Below are 17,545 nucleotides of genomic sequence, written 5' to 3'. Positions count from 1 at the left end.
AATCTCTCTGGTCACTCGATCACAGACCTAAGAGTGGCTATACTTCAACAAAAAAGCTTCAAAAACAGACTCCAACGAGAGACTGCTGAATTGGAATTAATTTGCAAACTGGATACAATTAACTTAGGCTTGAATAGAGACTGGGAATGGATGAGTCATTACACAAAGTAAAACTATTTCTCCATGTATTTCTCCCTCCCACCCCACCCCCCACTGTTCCTCTGATATTCTTGTTAACTGCTGGAATTAGCCTACCTGCTTGTCACCATGAAAGGTTTTCCTCCTTTCCCCCCCCCCCCCCCCCCCCCCCGCTGTTGGTGATGGCTTATCTTAAGTGATCACTCTCCTTACAGTGTGTATGATAAACCCATTGTTTCATGTTCTCTGTGTGTGTGTGTGTGTGTGTGTGTGTGTGTGTGTGTGTGTGTATAAATCTCTCCTCTGTTTTTTCCACCAAATGCATCCGATGAAGTGAGCTGTAGCTCACGAAAGCTTATGCTCTAATAAATTTGTTAGTCTCTAAGGTGCCACAAGTATTCCTTTTCTTTTTGCGAATACAGACTAACACGGCTGCTACTGTGAAACCTGTGTCTCCTGAGGATGTAATATGCACAAAAAAAATCACCCTTTCCCATTTGCTTTTTCTTTTTGGTGTTCCTGAAGTTGGTTGCCTGCAATCAGCAGCTGAAGGCCCAGATATCACCAGGGGATGGTAAAGAGCAAAAAAAGTCCTTTAAACACACCACCCATACAGCACTCTTACTTCTGGGTTTGCGCTTCCTAGATTTTTGGTCCTCTTTGTCAGCAGTAGTAGGGTAGAATGTAAGCCAGATTCCATACTAGTGCTCACAAACCCCTCCTTTAGGTTATATATACACACACCCCTGTCCAGATGTTCCATGCTAGTTTCTGCTTGATCATGGCGAGCAGAGGAGCTCCCTGCTGCTCTTTGCTATCAACAGATCACCACACCTTTTTATCATTTTGGCCTGTTCCTAGTCAGTGTCCAGCTGCTTTACGATTCTTGTGGTGTGGTGTGGTGTTCAGTGCCTCAGCATACCTGCTATGGAGCTGCCAGGCATCAGCTTCAGTGCTCCAGCACCTCCAAGCCCTCAGTGTTCTAGTGTTTCATGACTTCAGCAAACTTGTGGTCTCTAGACTTTGGCCTGTTCTGGTGTCCTGGCACCTTGAAGCCTGTTTTGGTGGTTTGCCACCTTGAAGCCTTCATCCCTTTTATCAGTTTTTCTTATATACAGAATGTCCTTGAAAGGGAAGGATGCAAGCTCTTCAACTTCAAGAACTGCCCCTATGACTGAACAGTGTCAAGAACAGATGACCACATAAGGTGCATTCGCTGCATTCTCTATGGTATATGGGGGAGTGGGATTAGTATGTGCATCATATGCACACAGAGGTATCCCTCTACAATCAAGAAACATGAGGAGTGTCTTTCTTTGGGACATCTCAGAGGCTTCCATAAGTCTGTCAAGAGGAGTGCTGTGAAGGACAAGGCCTTGAAGTGTCAGCCTGAGTTGGCCAGGACTGGAGCGATCTGGGACCCAGTACTAGTGCCACTTGTTCAATTGCAGACGTGGCCCCATGAGCAAACTTCAGTGGGGTTGCCTTACTACTGAAGCACCCAGAACACTCAACTGAGGTGCTGGAGGCCAAGATGGATTCTTTCTGGCTCGTGCATCATTACCAATAATAAAGACTCAGCAGGGTATATCTTATGTAACCCCCTCAGTTTCTTCTTTCATTTTGGTTGAGTGGCTACAACTGAGGCCAGAATTTGGCCTTATATTTGAAATGTAATGAGAAATTCTGTTGATGTGTGACCCTGAATAGACTTCAATTCATGCTCTCTCAGTAGTGTTAGCTCTGCAGAGCCACCAAGAAGGAAAAAAAAGGAAAAAAGGGCGGGGGTTTGATTTGTTTGTTTTTGTTTTTTTTTTTGGCCTGGGAAGGAGGCAGCTACAAAACTGAATACACACAAGGAGCAGATATGTTAAATGCAAAAGAAACATCTTCAAACAGTCACTTTTCAGAGTGGGACCACATTTAAATTCTACATCAATACTTCTTTCCAGTTTAAATAGTTTTCTCAAAGCTCACACACTGCTGGGATTGTAATAAAACATTTCCTATTCTTGAATCACGTGTTTAGGAATTTTGTTCCGTGGAGAATCTGATCTCAGAGCTGCAGGGAAAGCTTCATCAATGAACTTACCAATGACACTCAAGCGCAACAGGAGAGCCAAAGTAAGTCTTGGAAGACAGAGAGTTGACTTAGAAGGGAGAGGTTTCTTCCAGCTTGGGATGAAAGGGGAAGCAGCACTTGTGGCTGATCTTCTCTCTGCCTCTCTTGAATGTACTGAAACTTGAGATGTATCCCTTTTGTCCTGCCCATCTGGGAATGGGAGCAAAAATTTACTACATCTTTGAGAAAAGTGTGCTGTCTCTGAGTACTGTGTGGCTGTAGTTAGTGTTAGTCTCCTCCCACTGACAGTTTCAGTTCCAAGGCGTTCCAAACTGCCCAGTCTGTAAGTGCACCATTTATATGTAGCCATTAAATAAGTGGACATTTGGCAGTACGTAAATGGAAGACACTAAATCTGTAGTGTATGAGTATGGAGTGGAAAGGGGTAATTTTAACTGTGGGATCCCAAGTCACTCTTATTTTAAAATTACTAAAACTATTTAGAGTAGCAGCCGTGTTAGTCTGTATCCGCAAAAAGAACAGGAGTACTTGTGGCACCTTGGAGACTAACAAATTTATTTGAGCATAAGCTTTCGTGGGCTACAGCCCACTTCATCCAATGCATAGAATGGAACATATAGTAAGAAGAATGTCAATGTCCATATACACATACGGAGAATCATGAAAAGGTGGGAGTTGCCATACAAATTTTAAGAGGCTAATTAATTAAGATGAGCTATTATCAGCATGAGAAAAAAACTTTTGTAGTGATAATCAAGATGGCCCATTTAGACAGTTGACAAGAAGGTGTGAGGATACTTAAATAGATTCAATATGTGTAATGACCCAGCCACTCCCAGTCTCTATTCAAACCTAAGTTAATGGTATCTAGTTTGCATATTAATTCAAGCTCAGCAGTTTCTCTTTGGAGTCTGTTTTTGAAGTTTTTCTGTTGCAAAATTGCCATCCTTAAGTCTGTTACTGAGTGGCCAGAACTATTTAGTTTAGAGAAACAAGAAATGGTTGGCAGCTCTTCCAATTGTTTCTCTTACTGCCGACTTAAGGGTGTGGCCCCCACTATTTTAGTCATGGTTCTTTTACATACCTTAGGGAACACCTAAACAGAAAGTCCATTATTAACCATGGCTATTTTATTATTGAAGCAAGGAAAAGAAAACTTTAAACAAGACAAAACACAACTTCTGTCACAATCTTTTCTGTCTTTGTCTCTGTGGAGCGGAGAGCTTGTAGCAGAGATTACACCTTTGAGTGGATTGCCTCCTGAGGGTATTCTTTGTTTGGTAAAGTAAGATCAGAATATATTAATTCCCCAAATTATTGTTAATTCAGTTTTAGTATCTTATTACATATTTGAAACTGTTGATGATCGTGCAAAATAATTTGTTTAACGGCAGGATGGGAAACCAATCTAACTACAGCCTATGAAAATTAAGATAAATCAGTTACTTAGAAGAAATCGTATAAGAAACTGTCTTGCAAACACCTCATGCATTATCCTTCAGTATGTGCAGAACCTGCAAAAACAGGCAACGAGGCGACAACAGTGCAATCATGATAGTGATGAGGACATGGACACAGACTTCTTTCAAAGCATGCGCCCTGGCAATTTGGACATCATGGTGGTAATGGGGCAGGTTCATGCCATGGAACACCAATTCTGGGCCCAGGAAACAAGCACAGACTGGTGGGACCACATAGTGTTGCAGGTCTGGGATGATTCCCAGTGGCTCCGAAACTTTTGCATGCATAAGGGCACTTTCATGGAACTTTGACTTGCTTTCCCCTGCTCTGAAGTGCAAGAATACCAAGATGAGAGCAGCCTTCACAGTTGAGAAGTGAGTGGCGATAGCCTCTGGAAGCTTGCAATGCCAGACAGCTATCGGTCAGTTAGGAATCAATTTGGAATGGGTAAATCTACTGTGGGGGCTGCTGTGATCCAGTAGCCAATGCAATCACTGAGCTGCTGCTATCAAGGGTAGTGACTCTGGGAAATGTGCAGGTCATAGTGGATGGCTTTGCTGCAATGGGGTTTCCTAACTGTGGTGGGGTGATAGACGGAATGCATATCCCTATCTTGGGACCAGACCACCTTGGCAGCCAGTACATAAACAGCAAGGGATACTTTTCAATGGTGCTGCAAGCACTGGTGGATCACAAGGGATGTTTCATCGACATCAAAGTGGGATGACCAGGAAAGGTGCATGATGCTCGCATCTTCAGGAATTCTGGTCTGTTTGAACATCTGCAGGAAGGAACTTATTTCCCAGACCAGAAAATTACCATTGGGGATGTTGAAATGCCTATAGTTATCCTTAGTGACCCAGCCTACCCCTTAATGCCATGGCTCATGAAGCAATACACAGGTACCCTGGACAGTAGTAAGGAGCAGTTCAACTATAGGCTGAGCAAGTGCAGAATAGTGGTAGAATGTGCATTTGGACGTTTAAAAGCTCGCTGATGGAGTTTACTGACTAGGTTAGACCTCAGTGAAACCAATATTCCCATTGTTATTGCTGCTTGCTGTGTGCTCCACAATATCTGTGAGAGTAAGGGGGAGACGTTTATGGCGAGGTGGAAGGTTGAGGTAAATCGCCTAGCGGCTGATTACACACAGCCAGACACCAGGGCGATTAGAAGAGCACAGCTGGGCGCCCTGCACATCAGAGAAGCTTTGAAAACCAGTTTCATGACTGGCCAGGCTACGGTGTGACAGTTCTGTTTGTTTCTCCTTGATGAAAACCCACCCCGTTGGTTGACTCTACTTCCCTGTAAGCCAACCAACCTCCCCCCTTCGATCACCACTTTCAGAGGCAATAAAGTCATTATTGTTTTGAAATCATGCATTCTTTAATAATTTATCACGCAAATAGGGAGAAAACTCACAAGGTAGCCTGGGAGGGTTGGGTGAGGAGGGCAGCATCGGGTTGGGCGGTGGATGAGGGGAGGCGGGAAGGACAAGGCCACACTACAGTTCAAAACTTATTGAATGCCAGCCTTCTGTTTCTTGTGCAATCCCCTAGGGTGGAGTGGCTAGGTGCCCGTAGCCTCCCCTAACCCCCCCCCCATGTTCTTGGGCCTCTGGGTGAGGAGGATATGGAACTTGGGGAGGAGGGCAGGCAGTTATACAGGGGCTGCAGCGGCAGTCTGTGCTCCTGCTGACTTTCCTGCAGCTCCGCCAGATGCCCGAGCACGTCAGTTTGCTCCCCCATTAGGCTCAGCATCGCGCTCCTGCCTCCTTTCATCACACTCCTGACTCCTCACATCATGCTCATTTAATGCTTTCCTGGACTCTGCCATTTTTTGCCTCCACACATTCTGCTGACCTCTTTTAGTGTGGGAGGACTGCATGAGCTCTGAGAACATTTCAGCGTGAGTGTGTTTTTTTCACCTTCTAATCTGAGCTAGCCTATGGGGCAGAGATGTTAGGGGGAGCATAGAAACATTATCAGCTGAGGGAGGGGAAAAAAGGGAGAGTAGTATTTAAAAAGATACATTTTAGAGAATAAAGGAAAGATTATTTCACACTGAATCAAGCGATTCACATTATATAGCACATGTGCTTTTGATACAAGGTCGCATTTTGCCTCTTATATTGAGTGCCTGCTAGCATGGTGTGAGACATCACACACGCTCAGCTGGGCAACAGAATTCGGCTTGCAGGCAGCCATGGTAAGGCAAAGGGTTTCGGCTTCTTCAACCTTCATAACATGTGGGAATGGTTTCAAACAGCAGCACTTTCCTTTCCCATACCAAGCAAAGCCTGTTGGGTTGGCCATTTAAAAGAAGGGGCTGTGGTTTTAGGGTGAATGTGCAGCACAGTCCCCCCCAATTCTCTGGGATGATCACTTCACCCTACCACCCAATGCATGGCTAGTATCAGGGAAGATCCCTGTCAGCCAAACGTGACCAGCTCAGCATGAATGGGCCTCACTGCACCGCGTGGCTAACAACGGGGATGATTTCTTTTCAGCCAAAGGCAAACAGCCCAGCAGGAACAGGCACCTCTGAATGTCCCCTTAAACAAATTTCCTGTATTTCAACCAGGTGACCTTGAATGATATCACTCTCCTGAGACTAACACAAAGAGTACCTCCAGGAGAGCTTCATGAAGATGTCCCTGGAAGATTTCTTCTCCATCCCCAGACATTTTAACAGACTTTTCCAGTAGCTATACTGGCCATGAATGCATCCCAAGTCCTCAGAGCTACTTAATCATTAAACATGCTTGCTTTTAAACCCTGCATTATATTTACAAAGGTACTCTCACCAGAGGTGCCTTCTCTGGCTTCATGGTCCGGGAGCCCACCTTGGGAGGCTTGGGAGGGTATTGGCTCCAGGGTGATGAACAGTTCCTAGCTGCCAGGGAGGAGGGATTCTCCGCTTGCCTGCTGTGTGTTATCCTCAACCTTCTCCTCCTCATCTTCCTCATTCACAAAATCCTTATCCCTGTTGTGTGAGACTCTCCCCTTGCAGGTGTCCACAGACAGTGGTGGGGAAGTGGTAGGGGATCCCCCTAGAATTGCATTCAGCTCATCATAGAAGCGGCATGTATGAGACTCTGACCCGGAGCAACTGTTTGCATCCTTTGTTTTTTGGTAGGCTTGCCTCAGCTCCTTAACTTTCACGTGGCACTGCTGTGTGTCCCTGTTGTAGCCTCTGTCCATTATGCCCTTGGAGATTTTTGGCAAATATATTGGCATTTCATCTTTTGGAACGGAGTTCTGCCTGCATTGATTCTTCTCCCCATACAGCGATCCAATCCAGTACCTCCAGTTCGGTCCATGCTGGAGCTCTTCTGCGATTCTGGACACCATGGTCACCTGTGCTGATCAGATCGCCATGCTGGCCAAACAGGAAATGAAATTCAAAAGTTCCCAGGGCTTTTCCTGTCTACCTGGCCAGTGCATCTGAGTTGAGAGTGCTGTCCAGAGCGGTCACAATGGAGCACTCTCGGGTAGCTCCCAGAGGCCAATACCGTCAAATTGAGTCCACACTACCCCAAATTCGACCCAGCAAGGTCGATTTTAGCATTACTCCCCTCGCTGGCGAGGAGTACAGAAATCAATTTTAAGAGCCCTTTAAGTCGACAAAACAGGCTTGGTCATGTGAACGGGTGCAGAGTTAAATCGACCTAATGCTGCTAAATTCGACCTAAACTCGCAGTATAGACCAGGGCTAAAACTGCAGTTTATTAGATTTGAGCACACACAGATATAAGCAATAAGTTTAGAACATCCCAGACATTTACATAAAATCTGAAACAGTATTGAGTAATTAGCATCAGGTATGGAGTGGCCAGTTGCTCACCCGCTGGGGAAAAAAGGTGTCAGGAAAAACATCTCTTAAGATGGCTTCAGAGGACTGCTCCAAAATACTCTCTATAGCAGTGGTTCTCAAACTTTTGTACTGGTGACCCCTTTCACATAGCAAGCCTCTGTACTGGTGACCCCCTTATACATTAAAAACACTTTTTTTTATATATATTGAACACCATTTATAAATGCTGGAGGAAAAGCAGGGTTTGGGGTGGAGGCTGACAGCTCGCAATCCCCCATGTAATAACCACACAACTTTCTGAGGGGTCCCGACTCCCAGTTTGAGAACCCCTGTTCTATAGCTAATCCTTTTTTATAACTAACTTCTACAAAACACATTGGTTATAATGACCCTTTCTGGATCATCCCTTTTACTAATTTTCAATAACCTTCTAATATCAGAGGCACTCAGACTCAAGGTCTTCCATCCACTTATCTCTTTCAGTCTCAATTATTTACTTTCTTTCCCCTCCTCCCATTCTGATTAACAGAAATTGCCAGCTAGTTTTGACCTTGCCTCTAAAAGCCTGTTTTCCAATTAACTCTGTACTATGTGGTGTTCTATTTTATTAATTGATGGTGGCTGAATGCATATAATATGCTTGCAATTGGCTTGATCACATTCTGGGATACACACACCCCTCAAATCCAGGGTAACACTGGCAGTAATTAACTACTCATCAATATAAATATTCTGTACTTAAATGGCTTCTTGCATTAGTAATTAGGTTAGCAAGACCATTAGCTTGATGTACCATAATGGACTTATTTTTCTGTTTGCATAGCAATTATATTAGGAGCTCTGCACTACTTAGCCAACATATTTGCAAGTGTGCATTTCACAAATGTTTGCTATTTCAACATTTCAGAAATAAAAGGTTTAAACATCTCCAACTACATATTTTTCTCTAAAACACAAGTGGAGGTTTTTCTTTGAAAAGAAAAGGGGGATTGGCAGGGTTGCTTTACTCCTAGTTTTATTGCTCTGAGAACACACCCTACATTCCTTTTATAATTAGGTCCCTTCCTAAAACATGAATGGTTTCATGGCTAATGAAGTTATCTTCTTGATGTTTGCTTGTTCTTGAGACACAAAATAGAAACCTTCCGGAATTTCTTAGATTAGCTTTAATATTTTATAACATAACTATATACATTTATGTACTGTTATATTTAAGCATCTTGGCTATAAGGTATCTGTAACTATTCAGTAAAGGCACAAATAAGTTTGTAATAACCTAATATTAAAAATGTTATTTGTATTATCATTCTTGGATCAGTTCTGAGGCCTGTCCCCTACAGGAGATGATGATGATAGCTGCCTGCAACAGGATGTCATTGTAGATACAAGGTTGTGATGGGGTCTTGGTTTGAGGCTGACTCACAGTGAAATGGTTCTGCTAATAGTATAAAGAGACCTAGGTTAAAGTCAGATCGGTTTTACACAAAGGTAAATCTTGAATGATTTCACCGCAATCAGTAGAGTTTCTGCCAATTCACCTACAAAAACTGTACGGGGCAGTTATAGTTGCTGCGGCACAACAGGACTACTTCTGCCTGGGCCTTTCCAGAAGTCAAGGCATCAAAACCCCAGACTCAAACCACTGGAAAACCAGGAAATGTCGCAGCAGGTCCAGCCATGTGTCCCTTGACAACATCTGGCATTACAACCAAAAAGCAACCGCAAATGTTGGGGAAAAAACACGAAATGTTCAGTTGAAAACCTGCCATGTATCCCTTAAGAATGTTAACAGTACAACAAAAAGCAAATCACATACTTAAACCTTAACTGTGCTTCTCCTGGTTAACTCTTCCCATACACCACACCAAGACCAACTTAATTCTGCCCTGAGGGGGGATACTGTAAGGGTCTCACTACATTAAAGTACCTTTTCCCTCCATAACAAACAATGCCATTTTGTGAGGGTCCAATTATTGATTTGACTGATGCAATGTGACCCAAAGTATCACGACACTCAGATCTACTTGTCTCCAATATGATGGCTTATGGGAGGGTAGAGTTAAGGTGGTCTTGGTATGTGATGTGGGGAGAATTATACTTAGCTATTGGAGAAAAAACCCTTTGTCTCATATCTGTAGGCATCTAAATCTCAGGATGAAAGCCTCTCAGCATCTGACTGCAGAAAGGCTGCTGATGGGCTCTCCCCTCCTTTTAGGGCCAAATCATTGTGCTGTCAAGCTTAATTTGGGAGGGCTTCTCTTTGGCCTCAGATGAGCTAGAGGATTTATTTGATGCGAAGCACATGTCCACTGTAGAGAAACTCTAGGATAGTGACTTCTTGTGGACAGAGCCTGTCATGTTTCTTACAGTAGCTTAATATACACATCAGTGACTTAATTTCTATAATGTTTTGTCTGGTGAATCAAGGAGCTAGGAATTTCCATGACCTCTGGGCAAACAAATTCTTTCTGGACTCAAATAATTATGCTCTTGGGGATACGAGCCCTATTTTGTGGTGGGATTCTGCTTGTTAGTTAACAGGATTTGTTCTTTGGGTTAAATTAAACATTTTCCGTTTCATTTTTAGGCCTTAGTGAGTTGATTTGACGACTATCATCCAACAGTGTTGCCTCAGTTTAGCAATTTCAATAAAGCACTTCAAGACCCACCAAGGAACATGTGAAACAATCAATCCACAAGAACACCTTGTCTACATACACACTGAAACCAAAATAACTAAACTGGTTTTTAATTCACAGCTTTAGTTATTTTGGGTGTTGGATGCTTATTTCAGATTAAGAGACTTATTCATTTAAACAAAATAATTTAAACAATTAATTTAAACAAATCTTCTAAATCAAAGCAGGAAACTCTTAATCCGGAATGTGTCCATACATAGATCTGCATTGAACTAACTAGAGCTGTAAGTAAAAACAGACTTAGTTATTGCAGTTCAAATTTGTGTGACTTCAGAAAATAGTTCTTGAGACTGTACCACTGCTCACAAGTCCATTGCTATGGCTTTGTGAGGGCCCTACCCCTATTCCATATCTAGGGGGATGTTGTTCAGAGTGGCAAGAATGATGCAAGGTCCAGATAGAAGTGGGAGGGAGGAAAGCAGAATGCATACCAGGGCTAGGCCCCTTCTCCTTGGATTATCTGCCCACCATTCGCCAGCCATAAGGGGAGAGAGCAAGCTGATTAGCCCTTGCACTCCCCCCTCAACAATGATTTAAACCCCTCCTGGGCTTTCAGAGGGGCCTCCTGCCCCTTTAACTACTTGTAAACTGCCAGCAATGCTATCAGGGAGAAACTGTGTGGGGAGTACAGGTCATATGGCAACAGCAAGATTGAAGCTCTTCCCCATGCTGACAGCTGTCCACTGCTACATCTCTAAGAAATATCTCCTGTGAGCTCCACTACCAAGTCCACAGCAATGATGCCTCTGGGGAACATTTCCTGGAATTGTCAATCTGCTAGATTGCATCTCAATAACATCTCCTCAGCAGGCAAGAAAACCTCACAGATATTTCTGTAGTTTAGCAAGATTGGATTCTGACAGGGGGAGTGGATTTGCTGTGCATATAAATAACTTTTGGCAACAGGAATTAGAAATTGGGAAAACCTGCAGTAATTCCCCCAACACCTTCTCTGCTCACCTTCTAAATATATAAAATTAAGTATTTGTGGTAGTTAATATTGCTTAATATTTTGTGGGGAGACCAGTTATTTTGGAAGTGTTCTGAGTAGCTACTGTGCATGCTGGGTAAACTGAATAGTAACGAAGCCAGATGAACTGGAAGTAGTAACTGGAGAACACTGGAGATTTTTTTGCAAAGGGCTGGAGGAAGTGGAGACTGTGGGCCAGATTTTTAAAAGTATCTATGCACCTAATTATACAGATAGATGCCTAGTGGGATTTTGAAGTGTATCGGTGCCTACATGCCTTAGAAAGCTGTTCCTTTGTAACTTGTCTAAGTCACTCTTGAAAATGAGACTCAGACACTTAGGGCTAGATCCTTAAAGGATTTAGGCACCTAACCACTTCAGGTGCCTAAGTCCAACAATTTACTTTTCTGCTGGTGGGCACATATACAGCCACCTGAGTCCTGACATCACTGAGCTGCTCAGTGAATAAACCCCAGCTGGATTCTCAGGGTAGATGAGGGGATGACTCATCTGTGAGGCATGGTTGGATAGGTGTGCTCAGAGGCCATCTACTGGATTGTGCCTTGCACAAAACAGTGGTGCCCTTTACCCCAGTGGTTAGAGCATGTATGCAGGACATGGGAAACAAGTTCAAATCCCCACTCTGTCTGATTTGGTGTAGAGGCTTGAACCCAGGTTTCCAATCTCCCATGCAAGCACATGGAGCTATAGTGTATTCTGGGGTGGAGATCTCAGACTTCTGCAAAGCTGTTATGGTTTGTATGACCTACTTATTGGTAGCTACTTTATTGGTGCATGGGCTTCTATCCGACTTTCCCACATCCCAGGGGAGTCCCCTAATTGATGAGCTATGGAGAGCTCTCTCTGGCCCAGCGGAACAGCTTTGACATGAGAGACGGAGACACCTACCCCAGAATACCCTCTAGCACAGTGGTTAGGGCATTCATCTGGGAGATCTAGATTCAAGTCCATGCTCCCAGTCAGGCAGAGTGGGGATTTGAATCTGAGTCTCCCACATGCTAGAACCTGGGCTGTGAGAATCCACCAGGAGGTGGGTCCCAGAACCCAGCCTGAGCCCCAGTGTCTACATTACAATTTTATAGCCCTGCGGCCAAAGCCCCGCAAACCCAAGTCATCTAACCTGGGCCAGCCACAGGTGTTTTATTGCAGTGTAGACATACCCTGTGAATCCCATAGCTGGGTATCAGTAGTATACCGCCCAATAGTACTCATCATCATGTATTTTTGACAGGTTTCCACACCCTTTTTATGGTTTATGTCCCCCCTCTCGGCCCATTTCTGGTCATGTACACATTTGGTGCCACTGGCCATTTTGAATTTTTTTCTCTTTTTTTTCGTATTGGGGAATGTTAGGGGTGCTTGTGTGTTGACACGTTGTCTGGGTTTGGTGAGAAAAATTAAAGAAAACAGAAATTAAGAAGAGTTTTTAAAAATAAAGAATAGAGTTGAGAAAAGCAAGAGAAACTGTGTCACTTAGCACATGGCAATAAGAGGAGCACAGAGGATTTTAAAAATGCTTTAGAAAAAATAAGGATTATTTTGAAATAAATTAAAAAAAAAATTAAATAAGAGGAAAAATAAAGAAAATGGTTTTAAAGAAATTAAAGAATACGGGGCAAAGAGATTTTGAAGGAGAGAAGCAGCAAACTTACCCAAGCAGATGTCCTTAGTGATATGACAACTATCTGGGACAGGTTTCAGAGTAGCAGCCGTGTTAGTCTGTATTCGCAAAAAGAAAAGGAGTACTTGTGGCACCTTAGAGACTAACAAATTTATTAGAGCATAAGCTTTCGTGAGCTACAGCTCACTTCATCGGATGCATTTGGTGGAAAAAACAGAGGAGAGATTTATATACACACACACAGAGAACATGAAACAATGGGTTTATCATACACACTGTAAGGAGAGTGATCACTTAAGATAAGTCATCACCAACAGCAGGGGGGGGAAAGGAGGAAAACCTTTCATGGTGACAAGCAGGTAGGCTAATTCCAGCAGTTAACAAGAATATCAGAGGAACAGTGGGGGGTGGGGTGGGAGAGAGAAATACCAGGGGGAAATAGTTTTACTTTGTGTAATGACTCATCCATTCCCAATCTCTATTCAAGCCTAAGTTAATTGTATCCAGTTTGCAAATTAATTCCAATTCAGCAGTCTCTCGTTGGAGTCTGTTTTTGAAGCTTTTTTGTTGAAGTATAGCCACTCTTAGGTCTGTGATCGAGTGACCAGAGAGATTGAAGTGTTCTCCAACTGGTTTTTGAATGTTATAATTCTTGACGTCTGATTTGTGTCCATTCATTCTTTTAGGTAGAGACTGTCCAGTTTGGCCAATGTACATGGCAGAGGGGCATTGCTGGCACATGATGGCATATATCACATTGGTAGATGCGCAGGTGAACGAGCCTCTGATAGTGTGGCTGATGTGATTAGGCCCTATGATGGTATCCCCTGAATAGATATGTGGACAGAGTTGGCAACGGGCTTTGTTGCAAGGATAGGTTCCTGGGTTAGTGGTTCTGTTGTGTGGTGTGTGGTTGCTGGTGAGTATTTGCTTCAGATTGGGGGGCTGTCTGTAAGCAAGGACTGGTCTGTCTCCCAAGATCTGAGAGAGCGATGGCTCGTCCTTCAGGATAGGTTGTAGATCCTTGATGATGCGTTGGAGAGGTTTTAGTTGGGGGCTGAAGGTGATGGCTAGTGGCGTTCTGTTGTTTTCTTTGTTGGGCCTGTCCTGTAGTAGGTGACTTCTGGGTACTCTTCTGGCTCTGTCAATCTGGTTCTTCACTTCAGCAGGTGGGTATTGTAGTTGTAGGAATGCATGATAGAGATCTTGTAGGTGTTTGTCTCTGTCTGAGGGGTTGGAGCAAATGCGGTTATATCGTAGTGCTTGGCTGTAGACAATGGATCGAGTGGTATGATCTGGATGAAAGCTAGAGGCATGTAGGTAGGAATAGCGGTCAGTAGGTTTCCGATATAAGGTGGTGTTTATGTGACCATCGCTTATTAGCACTGTAGTGTCCAGGAAGTGGATCTCTTGTGTGGACTGGTCCAGGCTGAGGTTGATGGTGGGATGGAAATTGTTGAAATCATGGTGGAATTCCTCAAGAGCTTCTTTTCCATAGGTCCAGATGATGAAGATGTCATCAATGTAGCGCAAGTAGAGTAGGGGCATTAGGGGACGAGAGCTGAGGAAGCTTTTTTCTAAGTCAGCCATAAAAATGTTGGCATACTGTGGGGCCATGCGGGTACCCATCGCAGTGCCGCTGATTTGAAGGTATACATTGTCACCAAATGTGAAATAGTTATGGGTCAGGACAAAGTCACAAAGTTCTGCCACCAGGTTAGCCGTGACAGTATCGGGGATACTGTTCCTGACGGCTTGTAGTCCATCTTTGTGTGGAATGTTGGTGTAGAGGGCTTCTACATCCATAGTGGCTAGGATGGTGTTTTTAGGAAGATCACCAATGGACTGTAGTTTCCTCAGGAAATCGGTGGTGTCTCGAAGATAGCTGGGAGTGCTGGTAACGAAGGGCCTGAGGAGGGAGTCTACATAGCCAGACAATCCTGCTGTCAGGGTGCCAATGCCTGAGATGATGGGGCGTCCAGGATTTCCAGGTTTATGGATCTTGGGTAGCAGATAGAATACCCCAGGTCGGGGCTCCAGGGGTGTGTCTGTGCGGATTTGTTCTTGTGCTTTTTCAGGGAGTTTCTTGAGCAAATGCTGTAGTTTCTTTTGGTAACTCTCAGTGGGATCAGAGGGTAATGGCTTGTAGAAAGTGGTGTTGGAGAGCTGCCTAGTAGCCTCTTGTTCATACTCCGACCTATTCATGATGACGACAGCACCTCCTTTGTCAGCCTTTGATTATGATGTCAGTTGTTTCTGAGGCTGTGGATGGCACTGTGTTCTGCATGGCTGAGGTTATGGGGTAAGCGATGCTGCTTTTCCACAATTTCAGCTCGTGCACGTCGGCGGAAGCAGTCTATGTAGAAATCCAGGCTGCTGTTTCGACCTTCAGGAGGAGTCCACCCAGAATCCTTCTTTTTGTAGTGTTGGCAGGAAGGTCTCTGTGGGTTAATATATTGGTCAGAGGTGTGTTGGAAATATTCCTTGAGTCTGAGACGTCGAAAATAGGATTCTAGGTCACCACAGAACTGTATCATGTTCGTGGGGGTGGAGGGGCAAAAGGAGAGGCCCCGAGATAGGACAGATTCTTCTGCTGGGCTAAGAGTATAGTTGGATAGATTAACAATATTGCTGGGTGGGTTACGGGAACCATTGTTGTGGCCCCTTGTGGCATATAGTAGTTTAGATAGCTTAGTGTCCTTTTTCTTTTGTAGAGAATCAAAGTGTGTTTTGTAAATGGCTTGTCTAGTTTTTGTAAAGTCCAGCCACGAGGAAGTTTGTGTGGAAGGTTGGTTCTTTATGAGAGTATCCAGTTTTGAGAGCTCATTCTTAATCTTTCCCTGTTTGCTGTAGAGGATGTTGATCAGGTGGTTCCGCAGTTTCCTTGAGAGTGTGTGGCACAAGCTGTCAGCATAGTCTGTGTGGTATGTAGATTGTAATGGATTTTTTACCTTCAGTCCTTTCGGTATGATGTCCATCTGTTTGCATTTGGAGAGGAAGATGATGTCTGTCTGTATCTGTGCGAGTTTTTTCATGAAGTTGACAGATTTCCACTCTATACGGCTAATTCAGTGCCTTGCATAATCACAGGTTTCAGAGTAGCAGCCGTGTTAGTCTGTATTCGCAAAAAGAAAAGGAGTACTTGTGGCACCTTAGAGACTAACAAATTTATTAGAGCATAAGCTTTCGTGAGCTACAGCTCACTTCATCGGATGCATTTGGTGGAAAAAACAGAGGAGAGATTTATATACACACACACAGAGAACATGAAACAATGGGTTTATCATACACACTGTAAGGAGAGTGATCACTTAAGATAAGTCATCACCAACAGCAGGGGGGGGAAAGGAGGAAAACCTTTCATGGTGACAAGCAGGTAGGCTAATTCCAGCAGTTAACAAGAATATCAGAGGAACAGTGGGGGGTGGGGTGGGAGAGAGAAATACCAGGGGGAAATAGTTTTACTTTGTGTAATGACTCATCCATTCCCAATCTCTATTCAAGCCTAAGTTAATTGTATCCAGTTTGCAAATTAATTCCAATTCAGCAGTCTCTCGTTGGAGTCTGTTTTTGAAGCTTACAGACAGCCCCCCAATCTGAAGCAAATACTCACCAGCAACCACACACCACACAACAGAACCACTAACCCAGGAACCTATCCTTGCAACAAAGCCCGTTGCCAACTCTGTCCACATATCTATTCAGGGGATACCATCATAGGGCCTAATCACATCAGCCACACTATCAGAGGCTCGTTCACCTGCGCATCTACCAATGTGATATATGCCATCATATTCCAGCAATGCCCCTCTGCCATGTACATTGGCCAAACTGGACAGTCTCTACGTAAAAGAATGAATGGACACAAATCAGACGTCAAGAATTATAACATTCAAAAACCAGTTGGAGAACACTTCAATCTCTCTGGTCACTCGATCACAGACCTAAGAGTGGCTATACTTCAACAAAAAAGCTTCAAAAACAGACTCCAACGAGAGACTGCTGAATTGGAATTAATTTGCAAACTGGATACAATTAACTTAGGCTTGAATAGAGACTGGGAATGGATGAGTCATTACACAAAGTAAAACTATTTCCCCATGGTATTTCTCCCTCCCACCCCACCCCCCACTGTTCCTCTGATATTCTTGTTAACTGCTGGAATTAGCCTACCTGCTTGTCACCATGAAAGGTTTTCCTCCTTTCCCCCCCTGCTGTTGGTGATGACTTATCTTAAGTGATCACTCTCCTTACAGTGTGTATGATAAACCCATTGTTTCATGTTCTCTCTGTGTGTGTATATAAATCTCTCCTCTGTTTTTTCCACCAAATGCATCCGATGAAGTGAGCTGTAGCTCACGAAAGCTTATGCTCTAATAAATTTGTTAGTCTCTAAGGTGCCACAAGTACTCCTTTTCTATCTGGGACAGTGAGACTTAGGGGCAAACCACACCAGACCAATCAGAAGCTGTTCTACAGCTATGTCATAGACTGGTTCAGGAAGAATGCAATCATATCATACCAAGATTTTAAATCAAGATCCACCTGCTCCTCTCTCCTGCCCCTCCTCTCTGTTTGAAGATGTAAGATAAACACTAACAAACCCCTTTTAAAAATTCTTTTGTTAACAGTGAAATAAAGGTGTTCTATTTCTCTCTCAAAAAAAAAAATACACCAGCTTGCTTTTTAAATTTTTGCCTATAGGAAAACTTCTGTAAATAAATTATACAAAAACA

The sequence above is a fragment of the Dermochelys coriacea genome, chromosome 2 (genome assembly GCF_009764565.3).
Source record: "Dermochelys coriacea isolate rDerCor1 chromosome 2, rDerCor1.pri.v4, whole genome shotgun sequence".
Lineage (NCBI taxonomy): Eukaryota > Metazoa > Chordata > Testudines > Dermochelyidae > Dermochelys > Dermochelys coriacea.
This window is presented reverse-complemented; position numbering follows the sequence as displayed.